We start from the raw sequence: 18,927 nt of genomic DNA, 5'->3' as shown, positions 1-18,927 counted from the left end.
CGAAAACATTGTTCGACATACCCGTACCCGCAAAAATGTTCGTATGTACTGTTGTTCGCAACACGAAAGTTCGTAAAGCGGGGAGCGCCTGTGTGTGTGTGTGTGTGTGTGTATATATATATATATATATATATATATACACACAGTAATCCCTCATTTATCGCGGTTAATCGGGACCAAAACCAACCACGATAAACGAAAATCTGCAAAGTAGCGACCGCCCCCCTCCATATAGGTACATGTACATCATATTTATAAGGCCAAATTTAAGTAAGTAATTAACATGACTTAATGCTGTATACTAATAGATTTAAACATGTATAAGTTAGGTTAGTTTATGAATAACAAAATACAGTAAACATATAAAAAAAATCATAATTAAAAAAAAATTAAGTCCGCAAAAAGTCCGCAAACGGTCCGCGAGAAGCTGCGAAAGTCTTCAAAACAACAGCGAGTCACATAGAGCAACATATACAGTACTGTACTACATGTATATGTATATTTATTGTATGTATTATATGTATATTTTTTATGAATATGTTTGAAAAAATCCACGATGCACTGAAGCCGCGATAAACGATATATATATACACACACACACACACACACACACAGGTCCTCAAAAAATTTGCATATTGTGTAAAAGGTCATGATTTTCTCTAATGTACTGAGAAACATTCGACTTTCATATATTTTAGATGCATTACACACAACTGAAGCAGTTCAAGCCTTTTATTGTTTTGATATTGATGATTTTGACAAAAAAAAAACAAATAAAGGAAAAAACAAAAGTCCTTCTCTCTAAAAAATTAGCATATTTTATCTGACCAATAAAAAAAAGTGTTTTTAAAACAAACAAAAAAAAGTTAACCATCAAATAATTATGTTCAGTTATGCACTCAATACTAAAAGGAATCCTTTTGCAGAAATGACTGCTTCACTGCTGTGTGCCATGGAGGCAATCAGCCTGTGGCACTGCTGCGGTGTTATGGAAACCCAGGATGCTTCGATAGCGACCTTAAGCTCATCCACAGTGTTGGGTCTGGTGTCTCTTAACTTCCTCTTCTCAATAAACCACGAATTCTCTTTGGGGTTCAGGTCAGGAGAGTTGGCGAGCCAATTGAGCACAGTCATACCATGGTCACTAAACCCTTTACCAGTAGTTTTGGCACAGTGAGCAGGTGCCAGGTCGTGCTGAAAAATGAAATCTTCATCTCCGTAAAACTTTTCATCAGATGGAAGCATGAAGTGTTCCAAAATCTCCCGATAGCTAGCAGCATTGACCCTGCCCTTGATAAAACGCAGTGGACCAACACCAAAAGCTGACATTGCACCCCAGACCATCACTGACCGTGGGTACTTGACGCTAGACTTCAGGCATTTTGGCATTTCCTTCTCCCCAGTCTTCCTCCAGACTCTGGCACCTTGATTTCCGAATGATTTGCTTTCATCCGAAAAAAGGACTTTGGAACACTGAGCAACAGTCCAGTGCCGCTTCTGTATAGCCCAGGTTAGCCGCTTCTGCCGCTGTTTCTGGTTCAAAAGTGGCTTGACCCATTTCCTGCACATGCCTGTGCACGGTGGTTCTGGATGCTTCTACTCCAGACTCAGTCCACTGCTACCACAGGTCCCCCAAGGTCTGGAATCGGCCCTTCTCTGCAATCTTCCTCAGGGTCCGGTCACCTCTTCTGGTTGTGCAGCATTTTCTGCCACACTTTTTGCTTTCCACAGACTTCCGACATAGGTTCCCTTCATACAGCACTCTGGGAACAGCCGATTCGCTCAGAGATTCCTTTCTGTGTCTGACCCTCTTGTTTAAGGGTGTCAATGGTTGCCTTCTGGACAGCAGTCACGTCGGCAGTCTTACCCATGATTGCGGTTTTGAGTCATGAACCAGGCTGGGAGTTTTGAAAAGCCTCAGGAATGATTTGCGGGTGTTGAGAGTTCACTCGTTGATTCCGATGATTAAGTTAATAGCTCCTTTAGAGTACCTTTTCATGATATGCAAATTTTTTGAGATCGGAATTTTGGGTTTTCATGAGCCGTATGCCAAAATCAGTATTAAAACAATAAAAGACCTCGAATATTTCAGTTGCTGTGCATCCATCCATTTTCTGATCCGCTTCTCCTAACAAGGCAGTCGGTGGGGGACACCCTGAACCGGTTGCCAGCCAATCATCGGGCACACATATACAAACAACCATTCGCGCTCACACTCACACCTAGGGACAATTTAGAGTGTTCAGTTAACTTGCCACACATGTTTTGGGAATGTGGCAGGAAACTGGAATACCCGAAGAAAACCCAAACAGGCACGGGGAGAACATACAAACTCCGCACAGGGAGGCCAAAGCTGGAATCGAACCCGCGACTTCTGTACTGTGACGTCGACGCAGTAACCACTGGACCACCGAGCCTAGTTGGTGTGCAATAAATCTAAAATATATGAAAGTTGAATTTTTATCATTACATGATGGAAAATAATGGAACTTTATCACAAGAGACACATTTTTTGAAGGACTTGTATATAGCACACAAGCCTGGTTTGTACATTCTGGCCTAAAAGTGTATTGTATGAAACCGGCATTGGCAGACACTCAAGGTCCCTGTGTCATCAACAAAAAGCCTTTGTTCCATTCTCTCCCCAAACAACTAAAATTAGCGGGGTTTTGCGTCTGCAGCCTTTTGGAGAAGCCTTCAAGCCTTGACCAAACATGACATTAACAGTTTGCAAACATTGTTTGATTCGTCGCAAAGGCCTTTTGCCATGCGGCGGCTCGCGGGGGGTCCTCGAGCAGCGGGTGATTCGGGCCAATTAGATAAGGTGGCGATTTTGGCGGCCAGATTGGGAGAGTCGCCGCTTGGCCGCGGGCCAGGACGCCGGGGGTGCAACCCCTGATCCTGCAGGAGCCAAGTTTAAATGACCACCGCCTGAAAAGAGAGAAGGAGGGGGCGATGGGGAAAATTAACATTGGATGAGCAGAAGGTTGGAGATCATAACGGCGTTTTTGGCCCCTGCAACAAAGCCCGAATGCGACGAAAATATGTTCATTTACGGATAATAAAGCGGGCTTTGTTCAGGAGTGGAAAAGTCCTGAAAGACCGCATCTTTTGAGGGTTGGGGGGGGGTCCTAAAAAGCACCATACAAATCTCATTTCTTATGAATACAGATTGGGACGTGTCTTCGTACCTCCCCAATTTCATGATACCTTTTGTGACTGATGTCTTTTGTTCGGTGATACCGTCCGAGCCGTGGCTCAGTGAAGCTTTGACGACACTGATTTAAGAATATTGCTGCATTTGTTATTCTCTCCACTGCATTGTTTTTAAAGTTGCAGCACACAGAGCTTGAAGGTGACCTTGAACCCTTTCGCGGACAGCGGTTACTACACTGATAACCTGGAACCTCACAAGGTTACTGGTTATCATGATTGGTGCATGAAAGGTTTAATATAAGCATCATCTTAATATTGTTCTATTATATGACACACAGTTGCACAGGCGAGTTGTTGGAGTTACAAACGGTCGCTTGAGTGAGAGCCACAGTCCCAGACGGTTTAGGAAATGGTACAAAAAGTCAAATACGCAAAATGAAAACACTCGCAAGGAGCATGGAGCAGACACTAACATTGAACCGGCCACGTGGCAAACGGCCGAGCTGAGCTACAGTCAGAGCCCCTAATGTCACTCACAAAGCCACGCCTCCTTCAAGGCACACTGCCATACATGAGTGGACCGCAAATGATGTTTTTATTTTTATACACAGTGGTACCTCTACTTACGAAATGAATTGGTTCTGGAAGAAATTTCTGAACTCGAAAATGTTGTAAGTAGAGACCCGTTTTCCATGTAAATGGCCTAATCCGTTCCAAGCCCTCCCAAAATTCAGACATATATGTTTTCTAAAGCATAAACATGCATCAAAAGATGTAACAAATACATGTTACAATTAGATTATTGCACAATATATGAGAGTTATGCATAATAAAAAAAATAAAAAAAAACAAAGAAGAGAGGAATGAATAAAAATGATGGTCATTTAACTTTTAACTGCGTCCTTATCGTTTTTTGCCCTCTTTAGTTCATGTTCTCTTTCAGAAGTAGCTTTTTGCCTGGCGTTTTGTAAAGAACCGAGCAAAGGACGTCTGCTTTTATCGGCTTTTAACAATCCTTCGAAAACGTCCAAGGCAAACATCAGCATAGTGAGCGATCGCCCGACTGGTGAACACTTTTTCTGGGTGATTCACATTTACGTAAAACGATCGTAACGCCTCATGGGCCGAGGCGCGATTGATGAGGACTCTGCATCGACACATATCTCTATCTACACACAGACACATTCGGTAGAGGTCCCTCTTAGCCAATGGAATGCCAGGATTATGCTCAGTAATAGCCAATGGCAGAGCAGCTATAAGTATGTTGCGTTCAGGAAACTCGGAGCTGCGACTAGCTGCCCATACTGTATTTTTACCTTTCTTGAAATTTCTTTCGTAACAAGAGGCAATATTTTCCAGTTGAGGCGTTTCGTAACTTGAAAGTTTCGTATGAAGAGACGTTCGGAAGTAGAGGTAACACTGTAATATAATCCAAAATTTACCAAAACATCCAAGACTTTGTTAAATGACTCTCCATGCAAGCTATTATTTAGTGTTCAAATTTTAAGTCTATTGCACAAAACATACACTCTTGGTGCACTGTAAAAAGGCTGTTTTTTAAAAAAACCTGAAATGATGTGATTATATTCTATAAGGCAACGTCTTTGAAATTTCTGTGCAGTGAAAGAGAGAATGAGGTTTGAGCGTGAAAGGGGGGCTTTTGTTCCCAGTGGTCGCATACAATTGTCGGGCTTTAGTAGATGTGAACGGACTGTTGGCGGCCTCCCGCCGATCGGGGAAAGGACAATTACCCGTTCTTGTCAGCGGCGCCTCGTGCATAATACATACCTGACATTCTGCGAGCGTTACCTGCCACGTGTAACCAGTCGCACTCCAAATGGTGTGTATGTTCAAATTGATGGCCGCGATTATGATTCTTTAAAAACCCCCATAAATGCGACATTTAAATATTAAGCCACATGTAATTAAGCAGAGAGACATATTCGTCCCCATTGTTAGGGGGCAATTACAGCAATTTCCATCAAGGGATTTCTCTGAGCTTGACTTTGGTAAGGAGCAATATTGATTCACTTTATCGTTGAATTGAAGTCATTTTTCTTTATTCCCGTGAATAAGTAAAGCTCGACATGGTGGAGTTGAGTCCTGCATTGTGTGACTTATAAAAAAAAAAAAAAAGCAGCTTACAGGTTTTAATGTCCACCCATCCACTTTCTAGACCACAGGTGTCAAGGCCCGGGGGCCAGATCCGGCCCGCCACCTCATTCTATCCGCTTTATCCTCACAAGGGTTGTGGGGTGTGCTGGAGCCTATCCCAGCTATCTTGGGGCAGTAGGCAGGGGACACCCTGAACCGGTTGCCAGCCAATCGCAGGGCACACACAGATGAACACTCACACCAAGGGACAATTAGAGTGTTCAATCAGCCTGCCATGCTTGTTTTTGGAAATGTGGGAGGAAACCGGAGTACCCGGAGAAAACCCACACAGGCCCCGGGAGAACACGCAAACTCAACACAGGAGCTGGAATTGAACCCGGTACCTCTGCACTGTGAGGTCGACGTGCTAACCACTGGACCACCAGGCCGCCATCCTAATTATTGTGTTGGAATTTATCGAGCGCCAGAGCATGTGTCCAGTGATTTTTAAAAACATTTTTTTTCACTTCACAAACACTTGGCAAGTTTATGAAAGTGACATTTTGGTCATCTCGAGTACACCACACATGATGATGAAATCAGGATTTGTCGCCATTATGTGTAGGGGTCTCTTACATTAAAAATAATAATAATAATAATAAAATATTTAAAATGATGTGTATACTCCCTAAGACATAACAAAAACAACTCAAGAACTTCAAACTGACGTCGTCCATCAAAGTGACAAAGTGTCTCTGCATTTTAGTTCACATTACAGCCGCTTTACATAATGACACACTAATGCGTCTCTGTCAGCTTGCTCGATGGCGTCACCCCCACCACCCCCCAGTTGACAAGCTCAAATTAAGACATAATTGTCCCCCGCTCATAGCAACCCACTCACTTTTCCCCAAAATGGGCGTCGGCGTCAAAACGCAATATGGCCGTCAGTGAATGACAGGGGGCCCTCTCCTGGCCGATGGCGTGACCCGTTGAAGAGATCAACGCCCGCGCCCAGCAGCGGCTCCTCCCTCGGAAAGTTATTACAGAGGAAAAAGCAAGGTCAGATTGCAAGGGATGATGATTCATGGGAAGCAATTCTCAATTTGGGGGTGTGTGTATATATATATATATATATATATATTTTTTTTTTTTTTTTTGGGGTGGGACATATTGACCTTGGCATTTCTGACAACAGCATCCATCACGGGCGAAGGCGCTCCAACAGGCAACTGTGCGGCCAAGTGAATCCGATTAAGGGATATTAGCACGAGATGGATGCAGGCCGTCAACGCCGCGGAGGGATGGAGCTCAACATTCTTCATGCATTCCACTGTCTACACACGCCGGTTTTGATATATTTGATTAACGGGCTGCATTCGGGATTTTTTTTTTTTTTTTTGACCCATGTGACAGCATCTCTATTTAATGAATTGAATTTGCAGGTTGTCGAGGAGGCTCAGGGAAAAGTTCGCAGACCTTTTTTTTTCGTTTGTTTTTTTTTAACGTATAATTTTTGACGAACTATATTTGTACACATACTTCGTATAGAGAAGTGAATGTGGAAAGCAGCGAGGATACTCAGCAGGATTGTAGTTATAATTTTTTTTTAATGGATATGTATCAAGAAATCATATTGTTGTTGTCTATTTGCATTATCGGCAGTGACGACTGTACATGTGAAAGGAAATAAAAAGCATTCAGAATAGCAAAGCGGTTTTGTATGTGACATGAAAAAAAAAACGAAGAAAAAAAAGAAAAAAAAACAGCTATGTACAAGCCATTGAGGACACTTGAAAGTATGACATGACTGTGCTATGCGCGCCCGGCCGGCCGGCCTTGTTGTCAAGCTGGTGCGCAGCTTTGCCAATATTTTGGCAAAGGATAACGGTGCTTTCTTTTCGCAATGCTCACAAATAAAATGGATTTTTATGAGTCTTTCTGCATAACCCAAGTACCACATAAAAAGCACATCGAGTACTAATAATAACAGAAGCAGAAACATGTGAGACAATCTGAAACATTCCGGGTTGGGGGGTCGGGGGGGGGGGGGGAAGAAAACCAAACAAAAAAAAGCTATTAAACCAGCATGGAATATGAGATTAACATTGAAGTGTGTGTGTGTGTTTGTGTGTGTTTGTGTGTGTGTGTGTGTGTGTGTGTGTGTGTGTGTTCATTGTACGGACTTGTTGTTCTCTGTTGGGAGCATCCAGCCAACGAAACCTGTTTTCTAAGCAGAGTTGAATGCGTGTGTGTGTGTGTGTGTGTGTGTGTGTGTGTGTGTGGGTGTGTGTTTTAGCCACAGAACAGAGGAGCATTGTGCACACCGCAAGCGTGCCATCCACATGCTCCGGCGACTCACGTTAGCCGAGGGCGGCCCACAGCCCCAAAGCGCCGTGACCTTTGAACCTCACACCAATCGAGTGTGTGAATGTGTGCGTTGGGCCAGTCCAGGTTCAACACACACGAGAAAAACTTTCGGCACGCACATGAACAAAGGAGGAAAAATATGACTGACAATGAATTTGTGCAATTGTATGATTTTCATTTCTATGTACGGGATTTTGTATTTAATGAAGTTTTATTGACGTTCCATTTATCAACTCATCTGGCAGGATTTGAAATATAGCACAATGATACAAAATATGCGGTTTCGATCATAATGACATAAAACCGATTCTTTAAATTCATGTCTAAACACAAATTCAAAATTATCCTGAACATTTCTTCATTATGCCTTTAAACCATAATTCATAATACTTTTAGACTGGACCATAATTCAATTCAGATTTTTTTTTTTGAACTACCCCTTTGAAAATATTTCAAAATATAAATACGTTCTGATTTTTTTTTAACCTAAACATAAAAAAATAAGTTCGTTATTGCTCTCAAATGTCCTCTATTTTTAAAATTAATAATGCATACATTTAACTGAATATTTTCTTCAAATATACCTTGAGCATATCTTTTTTTTTCTTGACTGCTGATATCAACGGTTCCCCAACAGATTTGATTCTATTGTTAAAAAAATCTGATTTGCCGCATGCACAAGTCCTATTTTCGCCTCAAAAATAACCCAACAACAACAAAAATCCTATTTTCCCTTTCCCTTTTTTTTTTTTGGAATCAGCCTCAGCATGATGGTGTTTTTCCACAAAGGAGTTTTACGGCGCGCCAGCATGGCATCGTGTCCGCCCGAGAGGTGAGTACCAGGTGTGGGGGATTGTTCTCGTGCTGTTAACGCCGCATTGTTCCATTTTACACCCACACACACGCACCCACAAAAAAACAAAACCCATCCATACATAAGCTACAGTCGACTGTATGGCATTGCAACAGCAGCAGGTTCTGCGGCTTCGCATTTGTTTCGTATTATTTCATACAACGAGAGGAAAAAGCACAGGCACAGATTTCACTTGCTGCGAGGGCGGGGGGCTTCAGTCCCTCTGCTTCTCAAACGTGGACTTGGAGCACCCTCTACATTCTGGAAGCCATAATGCATGCACCCGCCTCTTCACCGGTGTGGAATTTACAAGGGGCCCGGGAGGGAGGCCCCCATCAAGTGCCACGGAGCGCCATCGGCAGTCAGCCGTGTTACGCAGGCCACAGTTATGACACCCTCAAAGGGTAAAGGAACCCGGCGGACGAGCCAAAAGTGGGCCTCAGAATAACCTGCCCCCACCCCTTTACCCAGAACCACGACCACCGGCCCTCAGCGGGAGGGGCACACGAGGTCGGCTTTGAAAAAAAAAAAAAAAAAAAAAAAAAAAAGAACACTTTTGAGATCTCTAGAATTTGAGGATGGATCATAATCTGCAGATGGCGATGATACAACCTCGCAGAGAAAAAGGGGATTGGTAAGAGGGAGGAAATTCTATTTCATTTTGGATCGGCTGTAAATTGGAGAAAAATATGGTGATGAGTAGCGCGATGATATTCATCTTGTCTTCTTATTAGTTGATATAGGTTTAAGATTTCGTTGTTTTTTTTTTTATCAGACAATAATGTTTGAGGGGGATTTTTTGGGTGAGGAAAAAAAACTCTTACTGAGCTGACAGTTGCGGCTGTCACTTCGGCCCTCATCTGAACTGTCACTGCTTCTTTGTGATGTGTCTTAAAAAAAAAAAACAAAAAAAAAACAGCTGACCGGGTCGGAAAACCTTCAAAATAAGGCTCCCCCGACCCGGTCAAGGTTGCGAACGCAATGTGTCCCTGTTGATGGTGCCATTTTCGACGAGCAGGCTTACATTCTCCCGCACAGGGACGCAGTGTTCGACGCACGGCATAGCGCTTAACTCATCCCAAAAAGTTATCGCAAACACAACAACAAATACTGCCAATCAGTTCACGGAGTCAGTCCACTTGCGCTCTCATTGGTCGATGTCGCACCGGGAACCAATCACGCGCCTCGTTTGAGTGGGCGTGTACAGTAGAGTACAGGCACGCACAAAGCCTTCGTAGTCACGTCAGCTCTTTGTTTCCGCAATATGGCTGCCGATATTGCCTGTATTTTATTTAATTTTTTTTATAAATTAAAAAAAAAAAACGCGACACATTGAAGCCGCAAAACTTGAAGCCCAAAGCGGCAAGGGATCCCTGTACTCTTTCTCCTTTCCAGAAAAAATAACATTTAACTGAGCACGTGGTGTTAATCGTTTTTTTTGGTGTATCACCATGTGTTGGTGTCACGTTACGACGCCGGTGGTCGTGGCACACAATAACACAGTGCTGAATAAATGATCGTGATGCACAGTTCCAAGCGTGACATTCAGAATAAGTTGACAATCGTTGTTTTAGAACACTCTGGCTCCTCAGCTAATAAAAGAATAAGAACGCGGAGAAACTGGTCTTTGTTTTGTCTATAAAGCACTCAAGTCGATGAAGGATATATGAAGAAATCTTTGGAATTCGTCTTGGTCGTTCGTCAAAAGTAATTCAAGATATAGCTACAAATCATTTTTAAAGCGAAACTCGAGGCCACAATTTGTGCGCTTCGACTCGTCTAAACACGATATTATGATGAATTTTGCGTTTGTGAATTAAGCGGGTTAATGAATTTTTATTCGTCGCAAACATGCTATCCTACACCACCCTCGACCGTTGACTGACATTGACGTCAATGCCTTCGGGCTCGCATTGCGAATAACGTGACAAAACCCAGAAAATAATTTGTGGCGCTTTTCCACTTCGGAACCAACGCAGGCAACGCATCAGTCACGGCGTAAATAAAAGAGACGCTCATTCCCTGTTTTTAGCATTTCGGATCCCACTCGCTAAATAAAGCGTCTCATCGCACACAGCACACGTCGCTGAAGTTTTCCATCGCCGTAAACGTAACGTGACCCTGTCGTTTACAAAATAAAGTCAGCGTGAGTGCCAGCCAGAGAGTGAATTCCGCACAGAAGACGCGACTTGATGTTTGCCTCCAAAACAGCTGTGGTGCCTCTTTTTTTTTTTTTTTTGGTCTTGTTTTGGACGGCCTGTTGGCACGACTCTATTCAGGGCTTTCACACCAGTCTCACTCACTTCTCACTCCACGGGTTATGCCTCGCAGGTCATAAATTAAGCCGGGAAAAGGATTGAGGGAAGGGTGCGGAGGTGGGCGGGGGGAGCGTTTGGATTAAGGAAAAAAGAGCACATTTTCAATGTTGGTTGATGTTTCAAACACAGGAGAGAGAAGCAGCACAGTATTGAAAAGAATACAAGAACAAAGCAACATATTCAGATCTTGCATTTTGGGTTTTCCATTATGATGGGGGTGGACAAGCTTTTTGCCCCAAAGGGTCACAATTGATTGATTTATTGATACAATTGATTTGGAGATGCTGGAAATAAAATGTGCGAAAAATTGTTTTAACCCTTTGAGAGACAGCGGACAGCTTTTCATGTCATCTTGTTCCAGGTTATCATTATTGGCGCATGAAAGGATTAATAATAACAATTTTCATCAACCATAATTATCAATCATCTCATGAAAAATTAAGAAAAAAAACATTTTAAATTAAGAAAAAAACATTTTTTTAATTTATTTTTTTTACAAATGTAGAATATTATTACTTAGAATTAATCATTCATTCAACGTTAATCAATTGACAAATAAGTAATGAACGGGCAGAAGACAATCACGAAATTAATACAAATGAGGAAATACATTTTATCAAACCAATTTTGGTAAACGTGTGCAAAGAACTGCCCATGCTAAGAAATTAGATTAGAAATATTTGTTGCATGAGTTTAGGAATTTTGAACAAAACAATGCTCAATTCAAATGTAGTTGTTTTTAAAATGTATTTCATGAAATAAAGCGCTGCCTTGAGATACGACTTTTGTGCATTCTGTGATCACGTACGTGACAAATCATTTTTCCCCATTGAAACGACTGGAAATCCCATTAATGTGTTCCAAATTTACCCCTTCACCCTCAAAATATGTGATTTTCGTAATATATAATGAGAAAACGGCACTCTATAAAAGTGACCTTTGCATTAAAAAAAGAAGACAAAATAAAACAATGAGAAAAGATTTTTTAATTGGAGGCGGTCTGAGCTTCTCAACACAGTCATAGCAGTTGTGCTTCACAGAGAATAAAGGAATGACAAGAAGGCCTGTTATATTACATGTCTTCATATGTTGCCGCCCCATTGTTGTTCAAATATCCATTGCCGTAAGGGATATGGCTTTAGCATGAATCCAGCAATTTTAAATGTGCAACGTTAAACGCTCCTTGTTTTATGTTTAGTTTGACACCAAAGTGGGTTTTCAAAATAATGGCTGAAATTGATATAAAAAGGAAAGAAAAATATGTCATTTTCAGACAGATTTCCTATTAAATTTAAAATAACAAAACCTTTCAGCCAGAAACATGAAGAAGACATAATTTGCTGAAGTGGGCCACGAAAAATGATGTGGTGGGTCGGACCTGGCACCAAGGCCTGAGTCTTGCAGCGTGGTGGTTGTGCTGTGTGTGTGTGTGTGTGTGTGTGTGTGTGTGTGTGTGTGTGTGTGTGTGTGTGTGTGTGTGTGTGTGTGTGTGTGTGTGTGTGTGATAATATGGTTATAGTGACAAGCACTGCCCCTTGTCAAAATGCAAATGACAACGATGTGACTTCCAATGAAAAGATTCATGATGGAACGCTTTTGGGTGCCGTCGCGCTTATTCACATTTGTAACACGCCGTGATGGAGGCACATTGTCTTCAATAAGGCCGCCATACTCGGCCCAGACATGCCACAATGACCTTGTGGTCCGGGTGAAGGAGGGGGGGAGGACTGCAAAAGGGACTAGCAGGCTGGATGTAAGAAGATCAAAAATAAAATTTAAAAAAAGAGGAAAAAATGAATAAATATTTTTTTAAAAAAGAAGTAAAGACAGAAATAGGAGGAAAACACTCTCCCAGGAAACAAGTGTAACGGCCTTGCGTGAGAGGGCGTACGGAACCATATGGACGCCCTCCACCTCTCCTCATTTCATACGCGTTTCTTTTGACATCAATAACGCCGAGACGTCCAGTGGCGCTTGGACCTCATCCAAAACAATTATAAAGTTGCCGTGGAAACTGAGGTTCCCGTTGCCAGAGCGAGGCATACTGTCCGCGCTCAGATAACCCCTGTCGGAAAGTCACGGCGCACAAAAGCACTTGACGGGGGTTGGCGGGGTGGGGAGGAGAGGGTGGAGTGAAAAGCAGGAGGGACGGGCTGAGGTGAGGAGACAAAAGCCCCGACATCCGTGGATGATGCAATGACAACACATGAGAGTGCAGACTGCACAATTCACTCGAAGAAAAACAAATGATACACAAATCTCAAAACGATTTTTCCCCAAAGGAAATAATGGAAATACTGGCATTTGAAAAGGGGTGTGTATACTTTTTATATCCGCTTCATCTAACGCACTGACACCACAGTATGCACAGTACTGTCCATACATTTTAGAGTTGTTTATTTTATTGACGGCTAACAGCGTGTTGAGAAAATACGTTCTAAAGTTTTGCCCCACAGCTATCACGGGGGTACATATCGGAAAAAAAAAAAAATTGACAGTCACATTCACACTTGCGCAGTCAATGAAACTGAGGCCCACCGCGCAAGATGGTGGAAGGGACCATCACAAAATAATGAGAGTTGACGATCGATTGATCTTACAATCGTGCTGCTGTGGCAAACTACGACCACGCATCAGGTACTGGGGCACCACTTACATATATTGTCCAGTATGACTTTAATTAACCCGGGGGTCGGCAACACGCGGCTCCAGAGCCGCATGCGGCTCTTTAGCGACATGGAGCTTTATAAAAAATGTTTGAAAATGGAAAAAGATTTTGATGGTAGTCTAATATAGCTCAAATAGAGATACATGTTGCAGCTCCAAAAAAGGAGAGCAGTGGTGTTGTTTTTTTTTAAAAACGTACTTATTTTTTTATGTATTACGTATTTTTATTTATGCTTTTAACAGTCTCGACAAACACAGACACATCTGTGTCCGACTCCGTGCCTTCGCTCTTCTTGTTCGTTCGACTCGAGAGGCGTTCAAAGACACCCTCCGAAAAACGGAAATTAATGATCATTTCACAGACACTAAGAAAAGCGAAAAGAATGCACCAAAACAAAAAAAAAAATCAACCGAGGAAATTACAAAATAAATTCTATGGGGGCATTTGTGAACACACAACAAAGGAATGAATAACATAAACAATTCTGATACAGTCCAGTCTCCTACATACATACAGCATGTGCTTCCTTCATGTTAAGTTTTATAGAAAGCTTTTATTTTTTTTGCGGGTCCAGACAATTTTTTTTTTTTTTGTCCTATATGGCTCTTTCAACATTTTGGGATGCCGACCCCTGAATTAACCCTTTCAGGCACAGCGGTCACTACAGTGGACAGCGTATCATGTTATCATGTTACAGGTTGTCATTGTTGGTGCATGAAAGGGTTAAACCATAAAAAAACAGTATGCTTGTCAACAAACTGGCATGTGTGTGACCGTACATAGTTGTGAAATTATATGCCGACCCCTGAATTAACCCTTTCAGGCATAGCGGTCACTACAGTGGACAGTGTATCATGTTATCATGTTCCAGGTTGTCATTGTTGGTGCATGAAAAGGTTAAACCATAAAAAACAACATGCTTGTCAACAAACTGGCAAGTGTGTGTGACCGTACATAGTTGTGAAATTATACATCATGATATCTATTCAACAATTAGCCCTGTGGGGGACATTCGTGTAATAAAAATGGACTGACTGTACCTCTAATTCTGACAGTGCAGCGAACAAAATAAAAACCCCAAAAAGAGGGTGAAATACAACCGAACAATTGTGAGCAGGGAACACCGGGATCGGGCGTCATGTATTTGGAACCTTACGCTAACCTAATGAACAACAAGAGGAAAGTGGCGTAAATGGAGGGCTTTTTTGACATCCATCAGGGGGGGCTGGGGAGGGGGGTCCTCATTATGCGGCCGAGGCGACAAGCTCGTTAGGAGTGCACGAAAGATTACAACGCGCGGCTAAAGAGCACGCCGCAAACACAAACAGACACACAGACGGATTGTAAAACAGGTAGGAATGTGGCGGGCACACACACATACACCAACGTGGGGGTGGGGGGGGGAGAGAAACCCCCGGTGGGTGTAACTGGGCTCTTAGAGCCAGAAAGACAATCTGAGCGGCTTTCAAAGACCCCCTGACTGTCTGCTGTGTTTATTCAGATGGGAGCGCAGAAAGCCGGCGTTGTACTGCTTTGTTTTGATCTCACTGATGAAGAACATCAGTGTCAGTGCTCTTCGCGGCCATTCCAGGTGATGAAATGCTCCCTTGATGGTGCACAGACCTTGGTTTTTTTTTTTTGTGTGTGTGTGTAGTGTTGCTCTTTGTTTGATAGCCTGGCTGCAACACAAAGCGCAATGTAGTAGGATCCAACATCTGAACTGTATATGAAAAAATAAACAAACACAATTTGCACCACGTTTTTCGCCAAAAAAAAAATGACCACGGAGAGTAAAGGCGGTTTTAGCCATCAAAAATGACCATGCCGTTTTTAGCCGAAAAAAACCCGACGATTTATCGCAAGGCGTTTTTCGCCCAAAAATCCCGATCATGTATAGCAAGGCATTTTTAGCAAAAACAACCCGACCATGTATAGGAAGGCATTTTTCGCAAAAAAAAAAAAAACGCGACCATGTATAGTCAGGCATTTTCAGCCGAAAGAAACGACCATGTATTGTTAGGCTTTTTTGGTGGGGGGCGGGGCAGGTTATTGTAGTTAATTTTGTGTGTCAAACTCATTTTTGTCACGGGCCACATTGTAGTTGCGGTTTCCCTTGGAGGGCCGTTATGAATTTTGGGAAACCATATAAATGTTTAATCCCCTCCACATATTACATACACAGCGCACAACAAATTGATCAATAACTAGTTTTACAATCAGAAGTCAAGAATAATGACTGTTATTGTGGATTACATATGACAATTTGAAATTTTGGTTCAGACTTTAGTAGGCATCATGGAACTTGACATGCTTGATTTGCTTTCGCGGGCCATATAAAATGGTGTGATGGGCCAGATCTGGCCCCTGGGCCTCGACTTTGACACCAGTGGTGTATATTAAGCCTGAACTGTCGGGGTTGTTTTGTGTTTTTCATCAAATAAGCCTCACTTTTCATGGTGGTTAGTGTTATTGCTCAAATAAGCTGTTCATGTTGTTAAAGAAAGAACAGGCATTGTTGCAACTACCGGGAATCGAACACCCAACCTCTGGATTGGGCTTCCATCACCCGACCCCTGAGCCAAAGCACGGCACAGAGTAGTCGAGTTGTCATTTTTTGTTGTGAAATACACCTTACTGTCCACTGCTGTAACCGATCTCCCTGAAAGAGTTAAAACACTGTATACTAAAATACAGTTTATGATCAAGGAAATAAATGTATTCGTTTTTTTTTTTGTTTTTTTTTTTTTTTATGTGAGACCCCCTCTTCCCCCAAACACACACCAATTTTCATATTTTTGTGCTCTTTGTTTTCCTGTGCTAAAATGCCACAAAATCCGAGCTGATAGCAAAGTCACAATCGTTGTCAAGGTGGTACGTTGAAGTCATGCATCTCAACAGAGATCACGATCTTGAAACAGTACGTCGAAGAGAAGCCAAGTTTCTTTGAAATTGTTGCTCATTCCATCCAACTTGACTGAGGTGCCACTAGCAGCTGAAGAATAAAAACTGCAAGAGAATGAGACTGCCCCTGTGATGCTGTTTCCCACACATGCATTTGTAAGATTTTAAAAACAAAGTGTTGCCAGGCTTGGATGTTTTTTCTTTCTTCGATAAGGCTTCTGTCTTGCCACCCTACCGAGTCGCCCAGACATGAAGACAATGGGTGATTGTTGTCACATGTCCTTAACAGGCACTACTTGCCTGAAATAACTGCAGATCCTTCAATGTTGGTTCCCCCGAGCACGTTTCATCTCATCTTCTTATCAGTTTTGGAGGAATCCTACTTGATGTATATTTTTTTTTTGTATGCTTCTTCTGACTGATCCCTCGAAACGATGAGATCTCTCCGATGCCGACTGTGGCCTGTGCTTCAAGATGGAAGGACAAAAAAATGCGGGTAAAATTCCAACGACAACATCTGAACGTTATTTGGGGTTGATAAGCGGCACGTTATATTGTGGCAGGTGTTTCCTGACTTTTATTTAACATGAGTCGGAATGTCCATCCATCCATTTTCTGATCCGCTAATCCTCACAAGGAACAATTTAGAGCAGGGGTGGCCAACCCGCGGCTCACGAGCCGCATGCGGCTCTTTGGCTGGTTCAATGCGGCTCCCGGGCTTTCACGTGACAAGCATCGAAAACTCCTCGTCATTGGCTCTGCCATTCAAACAATGGCGCTAAATACACAGAACTAACTACGTCAGCCTATCATCAATCCCGTTACTTGATTGACATACAGGGCAACCAATCAGATGATAACTGTCTCACCGCTATGCGCAAACAACGGTGGTCAGCGCTAAGCGCTAAGCTCATTAGCTTTAAAGGGAGGGGTGCCCAATACGTCAATCGCGATCGACCCGGAGACAGCGGACTGGTCCCAAGTCGAGCGTGAGCGTTGGGAGGAACAAATGGGGGGTGGAGGTGGGTATGTCTGTGTGTTTCAATTTCGTTCGTGTTCTGTGAAGTTCCGGCTCTCTCTCATCTCGGTGTCTGTGTGTGCCTGCGTGTGTGTGTGTGTGTGTGTGTGTGTGTGTGTGTGTGTGTGTGTGTGTGTGTGTGTGTGTGTGTGTGTATGCGCACGCGCATGCATGTGCGCGATGTGACTCTTTGCAGTAACACAGTAGAAAAAATTGGCTCTGAGTCTCTGACTGGTTGGCCACCCCTAATTTAGAGTGTTCCGTTAACCTGCCACGCATGTCTTTAGAATGTAGGAGGAAACCAGAATACCCAGAGAAAACCCACGCGGGCAGGGGGGACAACATAATAAAAAAAAAAAAAAAAACTCCACACAGGAAGGCCGGAGCTGGAATCGAACCCTGCACCTCTGCAATGCAAGGCTGACGCGCTAAACAGTCACTGAGTAGGAATTTGATTGGTTTAATTCTGAACACAGACCCATTCCCAGTAATTGTACAGGTCACACTAACACTTTCCTGCACCCTGTAACCTGATAACAAGATAAGCTGTCCACTGTAGTAACCACTGTCCCTGAAAGGGTTAACTGTGGATGTTAAATTGGACTTAATATGAACAGTTTTTGAATTTTTTATTTGTTTATTTATTTCATTGAGACAGTGCACATTAATCAATCCAAGAATAAACAGTGTAAATGCACCGGACTTAGCATAAATGCTAAGCTAATATAAACAGTTTAATGTATTTGTGTGTATATGACCTCTTCATCTCTTCACCCTCCAACATATTTTTTTTTTTTTTGGTTTGGCCCTGATACTTTTCGGTATAAAACAAAAACCATAGCTAAAGTTTAAAAAGTCACGTACTAATTCCACATCCACATTTATTTGTCTTGTTATGACAACACACCACTGATGGTGCATGCATTGCTTTCTGGGTTACTGTGGGTCACTTGGGCAATTTGTGTTACGCGAATCAATTAAAAGAAGATGTTAGCCGCCGGGAAGCAGCTGAAGTGTCAGCAGATTTGCGCCCGAGTCAAACATTTGTTCTCATTAGCGTTTCTTGGGAAGAAATCAGCACTGCTTGAGGGAATCCGGTGATTTTTTACTCGCAAATAGGGAAAGTCGACCCGCTGGCGTTACGCAATTTGTAACACAGAAGCACGGTGCACAACGGTGTGTGTATGTGTATTGTGTGCTTGATATGTGGGAATATTGTTGTTTGGAAAATGGAAAAAAAAAAAGACCATTTGTGCATTAGATTTAGTGGTGACCATGGGGTTGGGCATTAGTAGCTCAATACTGTCCTCTAGTGGGTATTTGACAATTACATTAATATTACTCTGGATACAGATTGCTGGTGTAATTATGTAGTTTAGATTATAATATTTGAAATGTGTTCAAATAAAACGGTAGAATAGAGGCTCAAAGTAATTATAATGCGGTTTCTTTTTAAAAACTGCAGAATATGCTTGTGTCTAATTTCACGTAATCAAAATGAATCATAAATACAATTCAATCATTAAAATGCATGTTTTATATATATATA

The 18,927-nt window shown here is 42.4% G+C and overlaps 1 protein-coding gene across 1 annotated transcript in view; it reads left to right on the top strand.

Annotated features, from left to right (window-relative positions):
* The window catches only part of LOC109519500 (phospholipid scramblase 1), a 65,792-nt gene that overhangs the window by 19,422 nt on the left and 27,443 nt on the right, over nt 1–18,927 (top strand). The window lies entirely within an intron of this gene.

The sequence above is a fragment of the Hippocampus comes genome, unplaced genomic scaffold (assembly GCF_001891065.2).
Source record: "Hippocampus comes isolate QL1 unplaced genomic scaffold, H_comes_QL1_v1.1 scaffold60, whole genome shotgun sequence".
Lineage (NCBI taxonomy): Eukaryota > Metazoa > Chordata > Actinopteri > Syngnathiformes > Syngnathidae > Hippocampus > Hippocampus comes.
This window is presented reverse-complemented; position numbering and strand designations above follow the sequence as displayed.